Source organism: Armigeres subalbatus, chromosome 1 (genome assembly GCF_024139115.2).
Source record: "Armigeres subalbatus isolate Guangzhou_Male chromosome 1, GZ_Asu_2, whole genome shotgun sequence".
Classification (NCBI taxonomy): Eukaryota; Metazoa; Arthropoda; class Insecta; order Diptera; family Culicidae; genus Armigeres; species Armigeres subalbatus.
Genome location: NC_085139.1, coordinates 300,025,773 through 300,035,838, shown reverse-complemented (window position 1 = coordinate 300,035,838; position 10,066 = coordinate 300,025,773). Strand labels below are relative to the sequence as shown.

General features: G+C 37.7%; 1 long non-coding RNA gene across 1 annotated transcript; it reads right to left on the bottom strand.

Annotated features, from left to right (window-relative positions):
• Nucleotides 1-6,049: 6,049 nt before the first annotated feature.
• Nucleotides 6,050-6,906, bottom strand: LOC134216417 (uncharacterized). Its single transcript, XR_009980662.1, has 3 exons — nt 6,674-6,906; nt 6,491-6,615; nt 6,050-6,428 (listed from the first exon to the last, which is right to left on the bottom strand). It is a non-coding gene; the product is annotated as an uncharacterized LOC134216417 (long non-coding RNA).
• Between the last annotated feature and the right edge of the window lie 3,160 nt (nt 6,907-10,066).

Below are 10,066 nucleotides of genomic sequence, written 5' to 3'. Positions count from 1 at the left end.
TGGTGGTATAAAAAAGACTGAATGCTCTGCGAGCGAATGCACTTTTCTTTTATACCTCATTTTGAATCTTCTCTGCTTCCCAATTGGTGAGCCAATCAGCCAGTGTCTTGTATCCTGCTTCTTTGTCAGCCAAAGCGTCATCATCATCAACGCGTTCGAGAAGGACTTCTTCTTTTTTACGCTTGTTGCTCGCTGCTGGCGTCTATTTCTAACCGGGACTTTTCGCTTGATACAGGCCAATAAGCCGGGCAAGCGAGCTTAGAATTTCAGTTAAGGTGAGAAGTACGTGTTCTTTTCTGAGACAACATTGTTAGTAGTAGATGGAAGGAAACACCCTGACATGGGTTTTCGGGTGATAAGATTTAGAATTGGTAACATGGGACGATCATGCAGTCACGTTCGCTTTGAAAAAGTGCGGTCAGTATCAAATAATGGTTATCCAGATATTTCTTGATCAATGCCAAAAATCCAACATTTGATGAAAAATCGATTGATAGTTTATGAATGTTTGAGCTGTTATCGGTGTTTTTTTTAATCCAAATATCCAAATATTATGTGAGAGATTTGGACATCTTATGTTTTTTTTAGGCATGGTCAACCCAAGTAACACCAAGCATTACAATATTGCACATATATCAATCACAAATCGGCATGCTAAATGCTAGATGCATTAGATATGTTTTAACGATGTGTTGTTGCATTTATTTATCAACTGTCAGACAACGATACTCTAAATCAGCAGTACGAATGCAGCGATGCATTACTGGTACTTTATTTCAACATGCCAAAGTAATGAACCATTAATTCGATCTTATAATTGCCCTTTTCCACTTTAAGTCAACTTTTAGTGCTGTGTTTTTTACATGCATATATAGCTTCATGGTTACTTGGGAAGCGAAGTCGCTATTTATGAAAATCACGCATAAAATTTTATCACTAGAATATTGAGTACAATTTCTATCCCGAAGGATATTGAAAGCTTTGATATTGATCTCTATTATTGGTTCTCTGAAGAACCGTTTGTTTTTTGGATACATGCTGCATCATGTGGCTTTTCTTCAGCCTGTCTCGGCTCATCACCGATGCCGGCCGTTCTCGGCTCGACTCTGCTGCTGCTGCCGGTATCTGCTCAGCATTGCTGTTCGGAGTTCTATTAAGTGTTGCTGACTGTAATGGGGCCCCCGTTTTGCTGATTTTGCCGGAGCAAGCACCACTCTGGAACTCGCACAGATGTGAATGCCGCAATTCAAGGCTCGTTCACAAGTGGCTGTGCCAAGGATCTACTTTTTTAAACGGCACAGCATCTCATTCAGTGCCAGCAGCTGCAATGGATCACTGTTATTTGCTCTCCTGGAGGAAATGATAAATCCAGTTCGTCTATCGTTGCAGCAGTAGCTGAAGGTATGGGCATCGGTGATACGGATGCAGCAGTCGTGCTTAGGTACGTCCAGCTGATCGATTCCCGAATATGAACATCCAAATCGTGAGAGAAAATTAAACTGTACAACAATATAAAAATTCATAACTTAGTATGTACTCTAATTAACAATTTTCAAAAGTACTCACTCATCGATTCCAGGAAGGCCAAAGCTTAGGTAAATTGACAACATGAAATTTTTATTCCCATCGCCTTTACTTCGCAGCGACCATAGCTTAAAGTATTGTCCTTCGGTATGGCGATAAAACTATTCTCATTTTCCAGCGACAGCACTGACTTGATTGAGTTTGTGTGTCGACCCTGGTGTTTGCTATACGTTTGAAACTTGATCTGTTTCACATTGAACCGATTGTCCTTGTCGAACGACCGATCTCGTGCTCCCTGCAAGCCAATCAATTCCTTTGCAAATTCCGAGCGTTGTTCACCTGATCCAAACGGTACGTCACCAGGTTCGAACAGTTGAGTGACTCCAGCTGGCTTTCTTTGTCTTCTCAATCAACGTCCGATTTCAACTTACCGTGGTCTTCTCTCGAATAATCCGGCTTCTCGTAATCGTGACTGAGGTTCAGCTGGGCACCTGTTTTCATAAGTTTTCAATTGTTCGCAACATTTCCAGCTGACCGAGTTCGTTTAGAAACCGCAGGAATGAGCGATGAGGACCGATCGAGCGAGGAAATCACTCGGCATAACACATTTTGTTGACGTCAGCAGACGAATAATCGGATGGACGACTGAACGGAGAAGGAAGTACTGAAGTTGGTGCATCACAGTGTTGTCATTCAGCTACGGAACCAGACATTGGACATAGCTGCGGTTAGCTATATAAGCCCTAGGATATCAAGCATCCTTTTCTTACGGCAAAATGTGGTCAGTTCACTGCGGACCGATATAGATGAACACTCGATAACAATAACTATAAATGCAAGAATATTCCAAGGATAATTTTGCCGTAAAAGGCAGTTGTTTTTCCGGTACAACTTGTTTTGCGAGAAAGGCAAAAACCAAAACAAAAACAAATTTATATTCACCACACAAAATGACAGAATGAAAAAGGGTAGACCTGGGTTCAATGGGTTTTGTGGAGAAAAAAATAAAAGAGGAAACAGGGGCGAAAAAATCCAAAAATAGTTTTTGATTGTTTTTCAATAGTTCCAGGCGTCCAAAAATACTGGTTTCTTTGGAAAAGTGTCTCAGAAAAATAAAAACCCAGATTCATCCACCTAGCGGTGATGGCGCCTTTCTCGCGCAAAAAGGTAATAAATGTAGCCTTTACGCTTACACCTCGATGATGTATTGCGATTCTTTTCTAAAATTAGCATACTGGCTCACCAGTTACGCGCCGGGTCCCATGCGCCGAGTTGTGCGCCATGCTAAAAGTAAATAAACCAATGTCAAATAGATGTGAGCTTTCGGTAAGCTTTTCCACATTCGCTTGTAAGGTATGTAGCATATTGTCGTCCCTTTACGAAAAGATATTTTTAAGTGAAATTGTTCGAGGTTTAGTAGTTTTTTGCTTTTCTTTCGCCTGTGTTGCGTTCGGGATATTGTTTAAGTGGATATTAGTAGTGCAATTATGTTTAATTTGTGATGTAATAATCTACACTTAAATTGAGTAAAGTACCATAATATGACACAATACCTTAGCGGCGCACAACTAAGCGAGGCAGAGGTGAATGAGCAAAATGCTATAATATCTCGAGAATCACAATACAAGAAAGGCAAAACAGTTACACCGTCTAATGTTATGATAGAAAATTTACACTAGTAGACGACAGATGGCGCTGCCAAAAGTTTATCGAATTTCCTATGTTCGAATTTTAACTTTCGGACAACTTCATAGTACTATGAAACTGAACGAAGAGCATACCTACGCCTAAACGCGTGCAACACGAGCATCTTTATAGTACGATGAAACTCTTAATGGGAGAAATATTCATAGATGCAAGGCATTTTTCATAACACATTATTGTTCTATGTGACTATGTCTCATCACTATTTTAATATTATCTATTTTTTGCAATTTTCAATTATTATGAAATTCAATAGTGATCAACAGCGTTTTAGTCTCTGTCGGATGCAACTTGTTGCAAGAAAATCGGTTAAGAGTTTCTATGTGAAAATTTGGCTAATGTTTTTATGGCATTTTGTGCACACACACACGCACACACATACACACACACACGCACACACGGACAGACAGACATTTGTTCAGCTCATCGAGCTGAGTCGAATGGTATATAACACTATGGGTCTCCGGGACTTCTATCAAAAGTTCGAATTTGGAGTGAAATGATAGCCTTTCGGTACAACTTAGTTGTACGAGAAAGGCAAAAAGAACCGATTAAGCAAATAATATTTTTTCACGGGAAAGGTCTATTCTTAAATAAAAATTCGAAATCGAGGCGATCGTTGTAGTCGTCAATATCGTGTTATATCTTTCATTTTCGCTTTTCATTTATATAGCAGAAGAAAAAAAAATTAGAAGTATTCATGAAAGCTATGAAACAGTCACGTAGTCTTTATATGACACGCTAGTGACAGCCGATCGAGTGAATCTGAGTGCCTTCACCGTTGAATCACTTATTTGTTACGTGAAAAGTGCTGTGGAAAAAAACCACGTCCTTTTTCACGTAAATGTGATGGGAAGATTATTTTGGGTGTACACTGCCAAAAATATCTATATAAGATATATGTGTCGCCGTTATAAATTTTTGCAATAGCTCCACCCTAATATAATCGGTATATAACCACACATAAATTAAATAATTGCTAATTCGAGACCACACATAAAGTTTATTTGAACATATATTTTATTAGTAGTTCGCGTGGAGAATGGTTAAGTGTGCGCTGATATACACACTTAACTCATTTTACCGTATTCGGTAAATTTTACCGAAATCTCAACAGCAGAACTGTTCGGTGATTTATTTTACAGATTTTTTGTAATTTTTTCCATTGCTCAACCGCCAAAATCACCGAAAATCAGTTAAATTATTTACCGAAGAGTTCTGCTGTTGAGATTTCGGTAAAATTTTACCGAATTCGGCGATTTATTTTAAGTGTGTACATCATAAGTTAAATCTATGGATTTTTGCCAATAAATATGTGTGGATTTTTAGTAGTGTAGGTTAGTTTTAACTGGGTTTAACATACGGATTTAGAAAAATCGAACATCGATATTCCCTCATTCCAGCTAACAAATTGATTGAGTATACAAATTGTACACGAGCAAAGAATCGAACATTGTTAAGATTTGTGCATTGTTATGTTACTCCAGTTACTACACTGAGATGAAATCACCATTATATTTTATGTGCGGGAATCATATAAAAAAGATTTGATTGGAGCTACCACGACTTTATGTGCAGCATTTGAAATCCTTTTACCAACAAGGATATTTAATAACCTACTACATACAATATAAAGGTGATCTATTTATATGCCATTAGAATTGCCAATGAATTTTATGTGCAATGGTTGATAGTTGATAACTATCAATACTTGCACATAAAACTCAATAGCAAACTATAATAGATATTTTTCTGGTCAACTGTTGATGGCTGGATGAAATTTTTCTCTGGCGGCAAAATGTAAGCGAAATAAACTGAATATTTACATTGTTTACTAATAAATTTTCACTTTTCAGTGTTATTCCGATTCCTGTCGTGCGTGTACCGTGGATTTACAGTTTCACCTGCATCAGTGTCGCTTATCGAGTTCAGGTTCCGAAATTATAAAATGCCAAACTGGTATCGCGAGAAAAATGGCTTCCGGAATACGCCTTCTATCGGGGATGGAATCGACGCCGCTTCCAAAAAGAGGATTCTCGTTGCATCATGCAAACCGGGACACCTTTGGATTCCTTGTTTCTGGCCGGTTTCTGGAGGATATTTGTCATTAGCTGCTGGATCTGTACGCCGAGTCAATTCCAGACAATCTGCCCAGCGAATCATCGCCACCGCCACATTCCATTGATATCGGGAAAAGACGAATATCAATAATAATTCCCCACCGAATACACATCATCACGGATACATTCTCTCACGATGGAAATTACGGCACCAACCCCGCTATTAACGCAACTGCCGTCCTACAATTCTACGGCATCACCTCCTTTGGGGCCAATTCCCTCCCTCAGCCCTGGCAGCCTTCCCCACATTCGCACTCACATTATCCACCGTCCGGACCTTGTAGATGCCTTGTAAACTATCGAGTTTTTTTTCTTTTTGTTGGTGGTGTAAATTAAGGGAAATTGTCTTGGAAATTGTACTGCGATCAATCTTCTTGTAGAAAATAAAAAAACTGTTATTAAATTAAATTGTGTTTTTATATTGTTTTATAATTGAGAATTAACTAAACAGAATACATTTGGTTTATGCAGCAGGCCACATGAATAATATTTGCAGCTGCATTTATAATATATTGGAAACGCCAATTAAATTATATTAGATGTGTATTTATTTTATGTGTGCATTGCACATAAAATCTAAGAACCACAAAATTGTCTAGTTTTATGTGCACGATTAATAAAAAATATTTGCAAAGCTTGATTGCAAAAATCTATGTGCGCTGCACATAAAATTTAGATGGTAATTAAGCTCAGTGTACTACTTCGTAGTTAATTCACAATGAATTTCAAACTAAAATAAAGAATACGAATATCAATACATTTATTAGGAAAATGAAAGCAAATAATATTAAATTATCACTCAGTTGTTCGCAACCAATTCTCGGAATCGACGGAGTTTTCGTAGTTGCTTTGCCATAACTCCATTCGTTTCTTTGGTTAAAGGTTGTAACGATAGATGATTCTTATGTCTATGGTTCCATCGGTGCTTGCGTTACCAGAACCGTTTAAGAGAAAGGACTAAGTTTGGGACACCGTTAGAATACGTTTACTGAGTGACCGGATGAATATTTTTCTAGTTTTTCCATGTTTTATAATAGTTTGATCACGGTTTGAAGCTTGATGAGTCCGGAATAGGGAATCCTAAAAAAGTTCCAAAGATTTATAGTAATGATACTGTTCGTTTAGAATATAGTGTCACATACCGGCAGGAATTGTGATGATCGATACCGTCTTTATAAAGTGATATTCGCCACACGCTTTCCAGTTACTACTTTGCGTTGATGTGTGCGCACATGTTGAACACGACCAGTGTGTCATGGGTCTTCGACTGTAAATAAACACGTTTTAACTTTTTATTTTTTTTAACTATGCTTGGAAAAACTTACCGGTTTGTGTTGCAGTCAATAACAGAAATCTTTTCGTTTGAATGATGCTTTTTCCATCATGGATCAGAAGGTGTTGATGCAAATATCTTTTTGGTAGATCAGTTTTTCTTCTTCTTATTGGCATTACATCTCCACAATGGGACAGAGCTGCCTCGCAGCTTAGTGTTTACCAAGCATTTCCACAGTTATTAATTCCGAGGTTTCTAGGCCAAGTTACCAATTTTGTTGTTATCGGCTTGCTGCAATCCAAGTCAAAATCAGAACAGTTTTGATATGCATGTCAGTTTTACTTACACTGCGCGGTACAGCAAGCAGACAGGCAGTGTTGAATGCCACCCGGTAGCATTCCTAAAAAGTAACCCATTTCATCTGCAGATAAAACTGGTATCTCGTATTCTCTCTTCACAGTCGACCAGAACTGTAAAACTTCACTCTAAAAGTCAACGCCTGTAATCCGTGAGGTGAACCACATTTGATTCCGGAATGGTTTGTACGGCACAACCCGGATAAAAATTTACAGTAACTTGTATGACATAACCCATTGAAATACAATAGATTGTGTGGCAAACAATACAAACTATTGTATGCTTATTGTAAAATTTTCACGGTTGTAAAAGATCTTTATTGTACGTACATTAAAATAACAATATATTTAAATGTTTCCGATATATTCTATTATATTTTTATTGTTCGCTTATGTTTAGTATTGCTCATCCAAAAACTAAACAATTTTGAAAAGTATTCGGTTTGGATGATCTGGAAATCCGTCTAATGTTATTGAATTAATATAATTTTGGAATATTTCATGGATTTATTATATTGATGAAATAACAATTGAAAACAATAAAATTACAATAGCTTTGTTTGTTAAATAAATAAAAATGTTATACCGGTTCTCAAGTATATATTTTCATATTGCAGGTCTAGAAATGTTTTGCAATAAAAATTTGATTTCAAAAAAAATGAAAGGGAACAAAAACTTTTGCTTATAATTTTACTCGGAGAATGGCTGGATTCATTTGAGCGTGTACAGTTTTGTTTATAATTTAGTGAAGAGATGAAAATAATGAAACTATATGGTGCAGGAAGTGTTCTTTTCATTGCAGTTTCTGCTGCTGGGAAAGCGGTAGATCACTATGGCTTCTGTACCGTGGTGAGTATCTAAAGTGTTGAAGCGCGTTAGAGCATCATTACTGGGCGCGAGTATTTTGATCACTCTCACTGTATGTACTGTCATTTTAGATTAGTCACTAATTTTCGCATCGGTCACTATTTTCGGTATTTTCGGTTATCATTTCGGTGGCTGCATTCTGTATCGGTGACGTTCGACGTTTGTAGACGGAGTGGTGGCCATTTTTTCGGGCACCACTATATACCCCTGGGGAGTGACGGATTACAATTATTACAATCACTCGACCATTGAGAAGCCCCTCAATTCAAATCACGTCAGTTTGACAACAGTTGTCATTTCCATTTTTGTTTACCTCCTGTTTCTGATTCAAAAATCAATGAATCGAGACGAGTTTGTTTATGTTTGTTTGGAAGCAATTGGATTAACGGAGGAGGAGGATGTCTGCGATTGTGTCGTTAGACGTTGATGGGACCGACACGGACGACGCGCCGGAGGGTAAGAGCAGCAGCTGCTGAATGATGAGCAAGAGTTAATCTGCTTGAGTTGTCGGACCTCAAGGACCACATTGTGGACGCACGACGGATTGAAGAGCAGATCAAAGATATGGCATGTGAATATTGTAACAGAATATTTTCGGATATTAAGACCCTGGGCCTGGACCGACACATCGGTAAAATACACTTCACAGGATCACCTCAATGGACACACTGGGGATCGTGTTTACCAATGCGGTGAATGCAAAGATCAGCGTATGCCTTCCGGATGGGAAGGCATGTGAAGCTGAACGGCGTATACGTGTGCCCCGGGCTGTCGAGCGGCACAAGTACCGGCACAGCCGAGTACTGCATCAGTAGCAGCAACAGCACCAGCACCAGCTAGATCTAATAATGGGACACAGCGGAAGAAGAAATTCCGTCAACGCCGGTAAGACATCTTATTTTTTTAAGGAAAATGAGCGAAACAAATTTCTCAATGTTTTTGAAAGCTTCTCCAAAAACCGAAACGTGGATCAGTCGCTTTCGTCTGTACCACGAAACAGGAAGAAATTTTAATATTAATTTACGGTAAGCCATTGACATTTCTTTTACAATTATAGTTTTTTCAAAAGCTCCAGAAACAAGTGAATGTTGCTTCGATTGATTATGTCATATTGATTTTACTTTTGAACACATAGGCTTTGGTCCGATTCGCGAATTAAAATCAAATTAAACTTAAAAATGACAGTTCAATAATTTTCAAATAACCCTACTCGCAGAGCAAGATTACTTTGACCGATGTTGAATCGTTTTTGATAGATTTCCGAACTGTCACTTTTAAGTTTAATTTGATTTTAATTCGCGAATCGGACCAAAGCCTTAAAAAACAATACAAAGTACGAAAAAAGTCCTCTTGAAAGAAATTTATATAAAAAATGAGAATTATATTTCGGTAATTCCTATTTCAAAAAATGGGATTTGGTTCGTTATTTAGAGGGCAGGCCATAGTAATTTATGTATTCAATATGAATGTAATGTTTTTAAACATATCAGGCATAATTTTTCATAAGGACGTATGTAACAAAAGTAAACAAAACGAAATTTTGAATACAACATGACAATCACACGCGACTTTATATAATACTCATCAATTTTACTGATTTTAGATCTTAAAATTATTTAATACAATCTTTTTACGAATCGACGTATGTAGAATTTTCTATTTTTGAAGTCTCACTGTTACATACGTCGCTTTAACATATGGGAACTAAGAGCGACCATGTGAATATCATGTTGTATTATAATCCTCGTTTTGTTTACTTTTATTACATACGTCCTTATGAAAAATTATGCTTGAATTTGAATTTAATTAATTATTTATTTATTCATTATTAATGAAAACTATTTTCCAGGTCAACAGGTCAACAGCTTCGTCTTGATGGACGATCGCATAGTTGATGTAATTTCCTTGGAAAAAACTTATTCATCGAGGACAGTCAAATGCCTAAGCAAGCTGATTTGTTTATGCTGGATCTCTGACACTGAGCTGGCGGGTGGATTGGACGACGGTCATCTGATGATGTTCAACGTGGACGACGGTGACGAAGAGACTATGAATCACGAGTTAAAGCAAAATTTGCACAATAAACATCCGGTGCCTGCCGACTTGCATGTTGATTACGGAGGCGGATGAATTGGGTTTGCACAAGTACCCTCAGCAGTCAGAGCACAATTGTTATTAATAAAGGTGGAGTTTGGAAGCATTTGATCGGTATGGTCACAGTG